Source organism: Rutilus rutilus (assembly GCF_951802725.1).
Source record: "Rutilus rutilus genome assembly, chromosome: 1".
NCBI lineage: Eukaryota > Metazoa > Chordata > Actinopteri > Cypriniformes > Leuciscidae > Rutilus > Rutilus rutilus.
This window is the reverse complement of record NC_140209.1, coordinates 79,036,070-79,052,276: the sequence shown is the minus strand read 5'-3', so window position 1 is coordinate 79,052,276 and position 16,207 is coordinate 79,036,070.

Genomic DNA, 16,207 nt, shown 5'->3' with positions numbered 1-16,207 from the left:
TGGGCTGCAAGGGAAGATCGAATGCCAACACTTGCCCCACTGGCTGCACTGTACCTACATCTCCCCACTACTTCAGTGGATGTGGAGAGACTTTTTTCCCACTATTCTTCTCTTCTGACACAGCACAGACGAAGCCTAACCGAGGACAATGTTAAGATGATGCTGATTGCCAAATTCAACAGCAGAGACTCAAAATAAGCTCCAAACTCCACACACATTCAGTAGCTTTTCTGACGTCAAATGTTTTTTTCTGATGCTAAATTAGTAGTAAAATAGTAAATTAGTGTTTTTTAATATGAATGTATTTATTAATATATTTATTTAATTATATTTTTATGTATTTATGTATTTAATGAACTGTTCTGTAACTGATTATCACACAGTATTTATTTATTTATTTAATTTATATACTTTATTTATTTTAATATTGATATTTATTTTGCCCTATTTTTAAATTATATGCAATTGCTTGTTTAATGTTCTGTGCACCATACAATTTTCTCCACTGTTTAGTGGATGGACAATAACATAGATCAAATGTTCTTTTTCTATTGGTATTTGTATTGTAAACCTTAAATAAAAATTAAGAAGTGAATATTGAATATTTTATTTTGTAATATTTTCAGTTCCAATACTCTAAGATCTGTTTAAAGGTGCAGTGTGTGATTTGCAAACTGCAAACAGCCAGTCACTGACGGCCTATCCCTCCGTTTTCAAACTCGAAGGAGAAGCTACGGTGGCCGACGTAAGACAAAAGATGTCGTAGCTGCAGAGAGTAGCAAGTCAAGCAATGAGGTTTCTTTAGCGCTGTTTGTTCGCTGTCGGCTACGGTAGAAACATGACGTCACGATTTGTCGACCTTCATAGAAGGGTGGTGCCCGCGGTTATGTAGATATAAATGACTCATTCTAAGGTAATAAACACCACTGAAAACATAGTTATGGATCTTATATTGCATTTCTGTCAATAGATCCTCAGAAATATTACACATTGCACCTTTAACACATTTAAAACCATTCCGCATAATTCCGCAGATTTTCCCAAAAATTCCGCACAGAAATCACAAAAAAAGTCCGCAGATTCCGTGTGGCCCTGGTAATTACTTAAGGTGATTAGTATGCAATTACAGAGAAACTACCAGGGAAAAAAACACCACTGTTAAATATCAACTCAACAAAGTACTGTGTACTTGTTACCTGTTTAGGTTGGTAATAACTCCGATTTAAGTGTGTACTTCCTCAGAATGTAGGCAGACTATTTTTAGAAACACCTCCAGTATTACTCATCAATTCAAGTTAGGTTTGTAGTTATCCTAGGGTTATGTTGGTAACAGTCCATGTTTATTTATTACTATCTTGAAATTAAGACGTAGTTTCCAATAAATTACCTTGTCTTACATAGTTGTTGTTCATTGCTACACCCATTTATAGAGGGTTTATCAAATAATTTACCTTACACTTACCTGGTAACTACCCCGCAGGAACAGTTTTCCCTAATGTCATGGCACATCTTAAATACTGGGTATGTTCTTGCAGATGTTTTTACAATTTACTCAGTAAGTAAAGTGCAACTCTACTGTAAAATGAAGCCTTGTTTATTTCCATGGTATTACCGGAATTGTACCATATAACCTGATCATTCCCTTTTCCATATAGTCAAAATTTTTTACCTCATATGTCCTGCAACGTTACCAAGGAAAACATGACAATTTACTCAGTAAGTAAAGTGTAACTGTACTGTAAAAGGAAGCCTTGTTTATTTCCATGGTATTACCGGAATTGTACCATATCATTCCCTTTTCAATAGTCACATTTTTATTTTTATTTTACCTCATATGTCCTGCAACGTTACCAAGGAAAACATGACAATTTACTCAGTAAGTAAAGTGAAACTGTACTGTAAAAGGAAGCCTTGTTTATTTCCATGCTATCACCAGACTCTTACCACATCCTTTGCTACTGCTTAAACATTTTTGAAATCACAAACTTTTACCGTGTGTTCTGCAACTTAACTAAAACATTCCAGCCTGGTCTCATTGTTAATACGTAGTATTAACACGTAATTTTCAAAGATAGAAAACTACATAGGCTACAGTTATGAAGAAAAACAACATAGGCTACGTGTAATCACAATAATTTATTTATTGCGAAAATGTCAAAACCGGTACCAAAAGTCGTTCACATGACGATGTGTTGCAGTCACAGTCCTCTCTTTCAGTATATAATAATTTTGAATGAGGTAATTTACAGAGCAGAATTTAAATGATTAATCCATGAAAATGTTAATCCGGCTTCGCTCTGTGTGAAGGCGCGCGCGCTTCTCCATTTCAAATATAGTTTACCGACTGAAATACGACATGTCGCAATCTGTGACGAACATAGACGAACAGGCGAGAGAGCCAATGAGCGTTTGATATCACTGCCGTAAAACATGTCGAAACGCTTCTTGAGGGCGCAATTTTTGAATTTGACTTCATCATCACGAGCGCGGGTCCGCGGGATTTGACAGTTACGGACTGCGCTGTTGTTAAACCCTGTGGGAGATGAAGATCACTCACTGGATAAAGGGCTGAATTTGGATCTCTTTCTTGCAAACGTATGGATTCTAAAGATTTGGATTATATCAAGTAGGCTATAATAAAATTGATGTCTTTTGTGAATTTATGTTGGGTTTTGGTGTATTATTGTTCTATTGGAGAAAACGCATTTTGTGTCTCACTGTAAATAAACTAAATATTAAAATGGTTAAACGATTAAATAAGGTACTTTTAAGGTTTTAAAGTGTATTCTTGTTTAACTGCATGTATGCTAATCCTCCGAAACGAGTTTGCAGCAGAAGGCACGAACAGAGCGAAATGTTATTAGTCTATTTCTTGAGTAAACTGCATAAATGCGACTGAAAACGTAATTGATAAGATTTTAATATGCATAAATAAGAATGCGTACAAATACGTCGGTATAAAGTTGTTCATATGTAAATAATTTATGTTTTTGTGCTGTTAATGCAAACATTTTACGTTTTAGTGCTGTAAATACTATACGTTTCTGTGTGTATAAAACGTAAGTAAATGTGCGTATGGTAGAATTACACTTTCCGTAAAAATACACACGTATTCTCATGAGATCACGTTGAACATTCTCAGTAAGTAAAGTGATACTGGAACGTTACTGTAAAAGGAAGCCTTTTTATTTCCATGGAATTACTGGGATCTTACCCTATAATCTGTAATAGCTACAGTTACGTAGCTATAATTCCATGGAAATAAAAAGGCTTCCTTTTACAGTACAGTTTCACTTTACTTACTGAGTAAATTGTCATGTTTTCCTTGGTAACGTTGCAGGACATACGAGGTAAAAAATTGTGACTATATGGAAAAGGGGAATGATCAGGTTATATGGTACAATTCTGGTAATACCATGGAAATAAACAAGGCTTCATTTTACAGTACAGTTTCACTTTACTTACTGAGTAAATTGTCATGTTTTCCTTGGTAACGTTGCAGGACATACGAGGTAAAAAATTGTGACTATATGGAAAAGGGGAATGATCAGGTTATATGGTACAATTCTGGTAATACCATGGAAATAAACAAGGCTTCATTTTACAGTACAGTTACACTTTACTTACCAAGAAAATTGTCATGTTTTCCTTAGTAACGTTGCAGGACATACTAGGAAAACAAATAAATAAAAATGTGACTATGGAAAAGGGAATGATATGGTACAATTCCGGTAATACCATGGAAATAAACAAGGCTTCATTTTACAGTACAGTTTCACTTTACTTACTGAGTAAATTGTCATGTTTTCCTTGGTAACGTTGCAGGACATACGAGGTAAAAAAGTGTGACTATATGGAAAAGGGAATGATCAAGTTATATGGTACAATTCCGGTAATACCATGGAAATAAACAAGGCTTCATTTTACAGTACAGTTTCACTTTACTTACTGAGTAAATTGTCATGTTTTCCTTGGTAACGTTGCAGGACATACGAGGTAAAAAAGTGTGACTATATGGAAAAGGGAATGATCAAGTTATATGGTACAATTCCGGTAATACCATGGAAATAAACAAGGCTTCATTTTACAGTACAGTTACACTTTACTTACCAAGAAAATTGTCATGTTTTCCTTAGTAACGTTGCAGGACATACTAGGAAAACAAATAAATAAAAATGTGACTATGGAAAAGGGAATGATATGGTACAATTCCGGTAATACCATGGAAATAAACAAGGCTTCATTTTACAGTACAGTTTCACTTTACTTACTGAGTAAATTGTCATGTTTTCCTTGGTAACGTTGCAGGACATACGAGGTAAAAAAGTGTGACTATATGGAAAAGGGAATGATCAAGTTATATGGTACAATTCCGGTAATACCATGGAAATAAACAAGGCTTCATTTTACAGTACAGTTTCACTTTACTTACTGAGTAAATTGTCATGTTTTCCTTGGTAACGTTGCAGGACATACGAGGTAAAAAAGTGTGACTATATGGAAAAGGGAATGATCAAGTTATATGGTACAATTCCGGTAATACCATGGAAATAAACAAGGCTTCATTTTACAGTACAGTTACACTTTACTTACTGAGTAAATTGTCATGTTTTCCTTGGTAACGTTGCAGGACATACGAGGTAAAAAAGTGTGACTATATGGAAAAGGGAATGATCAAGTTATATGGTACAATTCCGGTAATACCATGGAAATAAACAAGGCTTCATTTTGCAGTACAGTTTCACTTTACTTACTGAGTAAATTGTCATGTTTTCCTTGGTAACGTTGCAGGACATATGAGGTAAAAAAGTGTGACTATATGGAAAAGGGAATGATCAAGTTATATGGTACAATTCCGGTAATACCATGGAAATAAACAAGGCTTCATTTTACAGTACAGTTTCACTTTACTTACTGAGTAAATTGTCATGTTTTCCTTGGTAACGTTGCAGGACATATGAGGTAAAAAAGTGTGACTATATGGAAAAGGGAATGATCAAGTTATATGGTACAATTCCGGTAATACCATGGAAATAAACAAGGCTTCAATTTACAGTACAGTTGCACTTTACTTACTGAGTAAATTGTAAAAACATTTGCAAGAACATACCCAGTATTTAAGATGTGCCATGACATTAGGGAAAACTGTTCCTGCGGGGTAGTTACCAGGTAAGTGTAAGGTAAATTATTTGATAAACCCTCTATAAATGGGTGTAGCAATGAACAACAACTATGTAAGACAAGGTAATTTATTGGAAACTACCGTCTTAATTTCAAGATAGTAATAAATAAACATGGACTGTTACCAACATAACCCTAGGATAACTACAAACCTAACTTGAATTGATGAGTAATACTGGAGGTGTTTCTAAAACTAGTCTGCCTACATTCTGAGGAAGTACACAATTAAATCGGAGTTATTACCAACCTAAACAGGTAACAAGTACACAGTACTTTGTTGAGTTGATATTTAACAGTGGTGTTTTTTTCCCTGGTAGTTTCTCTGTAATTGCATACTAATCACCTTAAGTAATTACACACTAAAATACTATAATTTACCATATGCTTACCAGGTAAATACTTAGTAATTAGTTTGTAGTTTCTCTGCATTTACATACTTGTTACCTGTGGTAATTACCAATAAACAACTATAACTTACCATGTATTTACTAGGTAAATACCTAGTAATTAGGGGACTGTAAAATAAAGGGTTACCAATAAAACTTACATAAGTGAGGTGTCACAGTCACCAGCTCAGTAACCCGTCAGCACATTTCCCAGTATCCCTCCTGGTCCCCACCTACACTTAGTCAACCACCACCATCAACCATCACCACACCTGCTGCAGATCCTCACCAGTATACTGATTCCCTGCACTCCCAATAGAAAATCTATTTGCAATGACTTCCGTGTTCCTATTGTATGTGTATATGAATGTGTAAGTTTGTCATTGTGATTTAAAGGTCGAAGTTTAGTTGCAGATGAACATGGCTGTGACAGAGACTTCCCAGGTACACTTCAACAGGTAGATACTGTGCCAGTAAAAGTCACTGAGAAGCGTCATTGGTATGATGAATATAATTAGTGCTATTCCTGCCTTTTTATGGACTTTTCCACGAGTTCCCGTAAATCGTGTTGAGATGTATGCCTGTTTTTCAGAGAATCAGTGTGACTATCTCCTGGTCTGGACCAGTTCTCTGCTCTTTTGTTCTGAAATGTGGTGTAAGCTGAAACGTTCATGAGAACAGAGGAAAAGGAAACTTTATTTAAGGTTGAGAATATTGAGTGACCTGCATGGAAACACGAACCTACTCCTGCTATAATACACACAGAAAACTAAACCATCACCACACAAACACTAACATCATGCGGATTCATTTAATACGAGCTGTTATAATGGACTGATGCCATCTCTCTCTGTTGTCATAAAGAAACACCTTTAACCATATTTTAATGCAGGTTTTACTGTTGATTGTGAGAATAAGTTACAATCACACTGAATAATCTGAATATTTATCCAGGATAATTAGAGGATTTCTAGAGAATCACATGACCTCACAAAAAAAGTTAATACTCAATGGAAGAAAGTGCCAAAGTGAGATGCTGAAACGCGCCTTGAGTCAACAATCAAGGACGTTCTGGTCCAACTGGTTTAAAGTTACTGATTACCATCTTTGATAGAGACAATCAAACAATGTTGTTAATGTTTAACATGCAAACCTTGAGAGTGTAAGGGTGGATTTCCTGCAGGGCTTCAGGCTGCAAGACTGCCAAATGACTAAAGAAATGTTGTCAGCAAGATGGTTGAAAACTACATTTCTTGTCTATTCCACCCACTGACACTTATACCAACGACGGAAATAAGCACAGGTACAATAGCTTAATATGTGGGAGAGCGTTGCTGTAGAGAGTGACGATATCGTATTGCAATAGTTAGCACTTAATACCAAATCAAATCTAGTTTGCATTTGTAAATGAAAAGGTTTAATGACAATATGGTTATAGTTAAACTTAAAATTGTTACAAAATAGATGTTTGAGATGATAAAAATGTATACCATTAAAATAAACTTGTACCCAGCATATATGTAAAATGTTACTAGAAAGAGAGAAACTTTAGAAGAGAGAAAGAGCCAGAGCAAAGACAGAGAAAAAGAGCCAGAGCAACAGTTACAATCTTCTTTTATCCTTTCCTGACCATGTGACTTTAACCCAAATGTAAGACGTTCAAACTGACCAATCAGATAATTACAACTTTCCCCGTTGTACTGAAGGTGTGACAATTCATTAACCCCCGATGTTGATGCATTTTGGCCTTCAGGCCTTTGGGGTAAGAAAGAGGGGGTGGAAAAAAGCAAAAACAAATGTTTAATTTCATTTCAGTAAAAGCAAATGTCTCTGTAAATTTGAAATATCTTGGATTATTTTCAATCCTATAATTCCACCGTTGGCCACACACATGAGAGTCCAAAGGTGGCACAGTCCATAAAGACAGGCTTTCTGTTGTGTGTAGATGTCATCTTCAGACTTTCTGTCCAGGCTTGTTGCAATAGCAGTTGGTCAGTCTTTGTTCTCCTTTCAGCCCTGCATGAGAAGGCTCTATCAAATGGTGTTGCACCATTCATAGATATGCAAATCATCCATCGAACACTTCACACCGCCAACAGGCACTAAATCTGGGAGCAAACACTGGTTCCTCTTTCTGAGACGGGACACAGGATGTTAACTTTGGTTGCAGGGATCCTGTGATCTTAAAAGAGCATACAGCACAACAAACAGCAAAAGCATACATGTGGCATTTGTCATTGGTCAGAGGATTGATCTGGCCAAATTAAAATTTGTCTCTGGTTAAAAGCCCTTAAATTGATGCACTTGATAAAGTGGTCATAGTAAGAATAAAACAAGATCTTACAAGATTGTTTTTGGAAACATTGAAATAAGTTGCATTATAACAAATCACCATTTCATGAAGAGTATCAGCAAAAAATATTCAGTGTAACCAAACACAAAGATTCACATAAATTGATGTTCAAAAATATTCAATATAGTCAAATGGACAAAATACAAATAAGCAGAAATCAAGTAAGTTTCAGAAATGTTTCAACGGTATTAATGATAAAACAAATTTGTTTATTATGGTAAAAATGAGAAATACTAACATACATTTTGATATTTAACAAGTGAGAAAAATGATAACTTAAAAAGAAAATCCAAAGAAAAACAAAACAAACAATAACAGGATGAAATTCACAGTTATAATTCAGACTAGATGTAAAGACTCAAATAACATTGAATACATTACATTTGTGAGGCAGAATCAGATGGTTGCTGCTTTGACTTAGTGGAAATGGAGCTCATTTGATCTTCACACAGTCACTTCCGGGGCTTCCTCGGGACCAACGGCCAGGGTTTTCTGGCCCGCCGAATACCTTGGTCCAAAGTGGGCCGGCACAGGCTTGAGGAGTGGTTACGAACAGGGGAGGAGTTCACCTGAGTTTGGAGACGACAGGGCTGGATGATTCCATATACCAGCTAACATCAGGATTAAAGACTTGTAATATAATTGTAGCTCAAAACTCCCTTTCATGTTTGAATACCTTCTGTTTGTGATCCGATGTGGATTCTGATCACCGTATAAGGCAAAAATATTTATACGCAATGCAAAAGACTATGCATGCTAACCATTAACGTTACCATAGTAAACATGGTAAATGACCGCTTGAATAAATTAGACAAATTATATAAATATGGCTATCACAATCATGTCTTTATTTTACCTGTCAGTGGGCTACGTCTCGTCTCTTTATACTGGACGGTCTGATATCCATATTTAGCTCTGCATATGTCATAAAATAAAATAAACTTTTCAATTTTGGGAGGACACATTAATATAAGGAGTATTTTACCAAAAATAGATCAAATTAATAGACTGTTAACTGACTCTAACCTAGATTACTTGTGTGTGACTGAAAGTTGGCTGAATCCATCCACTCCTACAGACCTAATTAACATACCTGGCTTTAAGTGTTATAGGAGAGATAGGGATCAAGGAAGGGGTGGGGGTGTGTTATTATACATTAAAGAAATATTTAAGTGTGAGAAAGTTAACATTGATGTGAAACTGGAATGCCTGGGGCTAAATGTAATTTTGTCTTCGACAATGAAATTTAAATTAATAGTCATTTACAATCCACCTTCACATGGAGCAAATTTCGATGATGATTTTAAGAGTCTTCTATTGAATATTGACAATGGTACTGAATGTATAATTATGGGTGATTTCAATATAAACTGGCAGGAGAAAAACAATAGCAGAACAAAGCTGAAATCTTTGATGGATAAGTTCAAATATAAACAAATGATAAACAAACCTACTAGAATTACCAGACACAGTGAAACATTGATTGATTTGATTTTTGTAAATAGACCAGAAAGAATAACTAAAATTTATAATCTGATCACAGGGCTTACTGATCATAACATGACATTAGTTGTCAGAAAGTTAACTAAAAAGCGTTTCATTAATCATAATAAAGGAGAGAACAAAATGGAAACAACAGGAATTCCTAAAGCAAAAAGAAATTCCTTTGAAAACGAGTTAAACCAAATTAATTGGAATAGTATTACTGCTGAGACTGATTTAAATTTGAGTGCATCCAAATTTGTCACTAAACTAAATGATGTAATAAATAAGTATACAAAAACCTGGATAAGAAAACCAAGAAAGTATTCTCTTCCGTGGTTCAACAAAGATATTTGGTTAATAGCTAAAAAGCGTGACCTTGCACTTAAAAAGTCTTTAAAATCTAGGAATAATACTGACCATCTAATTTTCACTAATCTCAGGAACAAAGTTACAAGTGAGCTGCGCAAAGCAAAAACAAAATATTTTATAAAAATGATAGAAGACGCAAATGGAAGCAGCTCCAAACTATGGCAACATATAAACAATTTGACAAATTCTAATAGGAAAAACTATCAAATGACAGATCACCTTAAAATTGATGATAATTACGTTAATGACAACCAGTCAATTGCTAACGAATTCAACAATTTTTTTGTTGAATCAGTTTACGATCTAGCTAAACCTTTCAAGGGAAAATTACCTTTTGAGAACAAAGTCCAGCTTCGCAGTACAGATCTTTTAAAAATTAGAGAAGTTTCGCATGACAAAGTAAGGAAAATTATTGTCAATATGAAAAATTCTACATCAAGAGACATACATTATCTTAATGCAGCTCTAATTAAAAAACATTTAAGCAGTTTACTCGATCCTATTACTTACCTTGTAAACTTGTCAATACAAACAAACACTTTCCCACAAAGCTGGAAGATTGCTGTAATTACTCCAATCTATAAGTCAGGCGATAAAGACCAAGCCTGTAATTACAGGCCGATTTCCATTCTTCCTGTCGTTTCCAAAGTGCTGGAAAAAATTGTGGCTGAGCAATTAATAGAACATCTTGAAAATAACCAATTGTTGTATCCCCAGCAGTTTGGGTTCAGACAAAAACACAGCACAGAAACTGCCAACTGCTTCTTGTTGGAACAGATCAAAGGTTCACTGGACAAAGGGAATGTCGTAGGCGCTGTGTTTTTAGATCTGAAGAAGGCCTTCGACACAGTGGACCATTGTATCTTATTGAAGAAATTACAGCAATTTCAATTTTCAGCTGCAGCTCTGTTATGGTTTAAGTCCTACCTGGAGGGTAGAGAACAATGTGTGAAAGTAGGAACCGTTAAATCCAACCTGAGACTAAATGACTTAGGAGTGCCTCAAGGGTCAGTTCTAGGACCGTTATTGTTTTCACTGTATATAAATGATCTCCCAGATTGCTGTCAAGGTGTAAATTGCCAGCTTTATGCTGACGACACAGTTATTCATGTGTCAGCAAAAACAACTGCACTGGCTGGGCAGCAGTTAACACAGGCTTTACATAACATCTCAAGATGGCTTCAGCTGTCTCATTTAACTCTAAACATACAGAAAACTTTCTCAATGTGTTTTTCTATCAACCGGAGGTCCCCTGACAGCATCTTTGAGGTTCATTTAGATCATGAACCCATTCATGAAGTTCATGAAACAAAATACTTGGGCATAATCTTGGATAAACACCTGAAGTTTCAAAGTCAAGTAAACCATGTTTGTAGGAAAGTCAAATCAAATCTGAACTGTTTTCGTTTTATTAGAGGAGAGTTGTCACATCATGCGGCTTTATTGTTTATGCATGCATTGGTTTTTTCACATTTGTCATACTGTGTTACAGCATGGTCACAAACATCAGTGTCCACTCTGAAACCAGTTACTTCTCTGTATAAACAGGCAATTAAGATATTTGACAAGAAAGCAATGAGATGGCATTATTGTAATATTATACAAAAGCACAAGCTTTTTACTTTTGAAAATTTTGTAAATTTTAGTATTTTGAAATTGACTTTTAAATGTTTGAACAACTGTGTGTCACCACTGTTCTCTGGCCTCATGGAGAGGCGTCAGGGCTCTCTTAGACCTTCCACCAGAGCCTCAGTTAGTGGGGATTGTGTGCTCCCAAAATTTAAGAAATCTTTTGGACAGTCTAGCTTCTCCTTCAGAGGGGCTATACTGTGGAACTCTCTCCCCACTGGACTCAAATTGCAGAACAATATTAAAATCTTTACTAGAGAGCTCAAATAGTGGCTAAAATTGGGGCAAAGTTGTTCCCATGTGTAAAATGTGTTTTGTTTTGTTTAACAATGTGATTTTAACTGTTGTAAAAGCCCCCTATGGACAGGTGTTGAAAATTAGCACATGTGCTATAACACTTTACACAATGCATCTGGTTCGTCCAATGTTATTGCTATGTCCATATTAAATAAAAAAAAAAAAAAAAAAAAAATTTCTTTCTGATAAGTTTTCTGATAAAACTTCCTTTTGTTGGTGAAATAATGGGTTTGTGCGACGTTGTTCCAGAGAGGCATGTTTTAGTGAAGCGCAGCAGAGCTTCTTGCCCGACAGTGGAAACGCACCGTGGTTTTGGGCTTGGTGTTACAGGTCCGAGGCTATTAGCCCGGCACGTTTAAAGGATGTGCCAACCCCCCGCCCTAAAAGCCCCAAGAAATCCCATCCCCCTACAATGGAGTCAGGAAGAAGCGGGTTCGTCCGGCAAAAAAATATATAATAAATAATAAATAGTAAATAGTAAAAAGTAAATAGTAAATAATAAATATGCCCCTAATCCCGCCAACAAACATCCCTCCCGCAAAGGGTAGGTTTAGGTATGCCGACTAATTAACCCCAAGTCCCCCCTTAGGTCCCATACAAATGTCCCCCCTGTGAGAGGTAGGTTTTAGGTATGCCCACCCACTACGCCCACTTCCCCACGAAGGGTAGGTTTTAGTGCATGTGCTGTTACCGGAACCGCCCAATTAGATCCCCAACACGTCGCCCTCCTATGCGGTCCGTACTACAAAGGTAAAACTCGTGGTGGAATAGTATCAAGTCTCCCCCCTCCCCCTGCCCCCTGCCCCCAAGTACATCACCAATCCTGAAAAAAAAAAAACATCCGACCCTAACCCGTCCAATCTATCCAAGGAACACATCCTCAGTGGTGTACCTCAGGATCATCAGGTGTTTCGGCTCTTTAAATGTTTAAAGTGTTTCGGCCTCCCTTCCCAAGTAACCCCTTCGTTAACACCGCAAGGTATCCCAGGGCACCCGAAAAAGGCCTGTGTCACGGGGCTCATATTGGCGGGCACCTTAGTGCCAAGCTTCTACCAATTATCACCCCTAAGGCATAAGAAACTCTTAACAGACATCACCCTTACCGTAGTAAGTGCAACCGCAAGGAACCTATGCCCTTAACCAACCTCTATCCACTTCGCCCCCTATGCCCCCCTTCGGTCCTCCCGATTCGACTCCTCCTCACTCTAACCACTACTCTATCACCCCCCAGAGGCCCCAAACCTCTCAGTCCCTTATTCTATCCCAATATTATCTAAATGAACCAGTCTTATCCCTCCTACACTCCAACCACCTAACCCATCATTCTACAACCTCCCAACTCATAAAAAAACTGTCAAACCACCAAAAATCTAAAATCACCCACCACAACTACAACACTAAACCAACCCGTTACTGGTCTCGAACCCGGATCTCCCCGTATCTCCCACACCCTCCCTAACCACTACTCTATCACACCTCCAATCAAATCCTAGGAGTACGAAATCTTCAATCTGAACTTGCTCCGGGCCAGCGAACCAACCCCTAACCCCGAGAGGTCACGAGCTGATAATCCTGACCCAGCATCACACTCCCAAGGAAATCTTCCCTTTTCTCCTCCTCCCTTTTCCGACCTCATACTAATTTATCCCTCCCTAATTAACCCCCCAGCCTTTATCACATCCTATTCAACCTATCCAAGAGTACGAAATTCTTCAATCTTAATTTACTCTGAACAAGCAAACCGAATCATGACCCCAAGGAGCCACGGCCCAATAATCCTGGTCCAGCATCCTACTCCCAAGGAACAAATGTCCTTTTTCATTACTCACCTCTATAACCTATCTCTATTACCCCCCCCCCCCCCACCCCAAAAAAAACTTTAAGTATTCCCCAATCCCTCCCCCACCAGCCGCCAGCTCTCTAGTCTGGTTAGTGTTGAGTCTCATGAGAAAAAACGAAGTGAGGGAAGGTGGCGAAACTGCGTCAGCCCCCCTCAGGAGCCAACAAGGCATCCTTTTCGTTCCCTCACTCAATCCCACCCGGAATTCCCGGCATAGAACCAAGTGAGGCAGTGTACCCCAAACACATGACGACCCCATACCTCAGTTTGCCCCAGTCCCCCCATCTCCGAAGGCACTGGCTAGGTTAGGATTGTGAAAAGACAACGCCTTCCCCCCAGACCGCCACTCCGGGCTGCCCAGTTTGGTTTAGGGAAGCCGCAGGAATGCACTGGCCGGCGCATGTTTTTGATGAGACTGATCCACCCCTCCTGCTGTATTAATTAAGACGTTTCTTCTAAATTAAGGTATTAGTGCTTGTGCTGGCACCGGGAAAGACCAGACCAGTCCCCCTCCTGCGAGGGGTAGGTTTAGGTATGTAAAACTAATTAAGCCCCATCCCCCATGAAGGGTAGGTTTTAGTGCTTGTGCTGGTACCGGGATAGCCCAATTACATCCCAGACAAGTCTCCCTCCTGTGAGGGGTAGGTTTAGTTATGTAAAACTAATTAAGCCCCAGTCCCCAATCAAGACACAACTCAAAAAGAATTATATTAATCCTCCTTTATTTCAAAGGTTTCTAACATTCAATCCCTTCGGAAACCCTGTGTCCAGTGCTCGAATCCAAAACCTCTCCCTCTCCCGTCTCTTCTTTTTGTCCCAGTCGGGGTTGTGTTCCAGCCCACAGATCTTCACATTCTGCACCCCATGTCGCCGAAAATGAGGCACCAAGTGCCCCTCCCGTCCCGTCCCCTTCTTTATGGCGGACCTGTGCCCCCACATCCTAGTCAGGATGGAATTCCCTGTTTCTCCCACATATCTCATCCCACAATGGAGGCAACGGATCAGGTAAACACAGTTAGTCTGCTTCAGGGGGATTGCCTGTTTGATCCTAATCATTTTCCTCCCTTTGCCCCTCACCAAGAGGTTCATCCTCTTCTTAGGGGGTCCCTGGTTGGCCAAGCTTAGTCTGCCATGGACCAACATGTCTTTCAAATTCTTACCCCTTTTGTAGGCCGCCACCATTCTAAATCGTTCCCCCAATCCCTCATCTCGAAAAAAACTCTCAAAATTTCTCCTAACCCCCATCGCCAACCTCCGGGCTGTATGTGAAAATGGCACCACTAATGGAAGAGCCTGCTTCCCAATCGTTTTTGTTGTCCCCCGCTTCTTCTTTTCCTCCTTGGCCACCTCCCTTAGGAAATTTCGTGAATATCCCCTCTGTTTCAAAGCCCCAAACAATGTCTGAACCGCCTTGATCCTGTCTTCCTCCCTTGTGCAAATCCGCCTAAACCTCAACAACTGTGCCTTAACTATCCCCTTGAAGACATGTGCATCATGATGACTCCCCCGGTGCAGCAAAGCATGTGTGTCCGTTGACTTAAAGAAAACCTTCGAATCCACCTTCCCCGTGCTCTGAAATTCCGGTCCCTTGAACACCGTCGTGTCCAGAAAGTTAATACTCTCCTCCCCCCATTCATATTTCACCTGGATAGATGGGTGATGATTGTTCAACGTCTCCAAAAACCCAAGAAAGCTCTCCTTTGTGCCCTCCCAAACCCCCCATACATCATCCAGATACCTCCAATACTGTGCCGGTAATATCTCGCGCTTAGGAAACACTGACTCCTCCCACTCCGCCATATAAATATTGGCATATGCCGGCGCGAATCTCTTCCCCATTGCAGTGCCCTTCACTTGTAAAAAGTGCCGATTATTGAAACCAAAGTCGTTTCGAGTCAAGCTCAACTCCAATAGCCTCAACACTCCTCCGTCCGGTCTCCCTTCCTGAGGGTATTTCCTCAAGCAAGCCTCCACTGCTGATAACCCCCTCTCCGTCTCAATTTTGGTGTACAAGCTCTCCACATCTAGGGAAAAAAAAGCTCGCTTGAACACCTATCCTCACCCCCTTCACCTTCTCTAAAAAATCATAGGTATCCCTAATGTAGCTAGCATGTTTGCTGGAAAGTGGATTCAAATACCAATTAATGAACTCCACCACCCCATAGCTCTCGCTCCCACAATCCGACACGATCGGCCTCCCCGGAGGAACTTCAGGAAATGGCCAGGACTCCTTAGGCTTATGAATTTTAGGTAAAAGAAAGAACCTCCTTTCCTTCGGTGTACCCTGCCCCTTCAGATATTCCAATTGTCTTTTGTTGATAAATCCCTTTTTCCTCAACCGTTCTAACTCTACCCTGATTATTTCCGTTGTTTCTGGATACATTGGTTCCCTCAACTCCCGGTAAAACTCCCCATCCTTAAGTTGCCTTATAGCCTCCCTAATGTACTGCCCCCTGTCCATAATCACCACCATACTCCCCTTATCTGCTGGCTTAACCCTCTGGGGACCAAAAACGCGCCTGCGCGTTTTGCTCGGTTTTTTTTTTTAGCAATGAAAATAAACACTAAATGCTCTGTTAATTTTGATCTTTCATTTTCGTGTAATACATCAATCGATCCTGTTCAGTTTCTATTTTTTTTCTGTAAACTCACAATAAAAATAAAGTG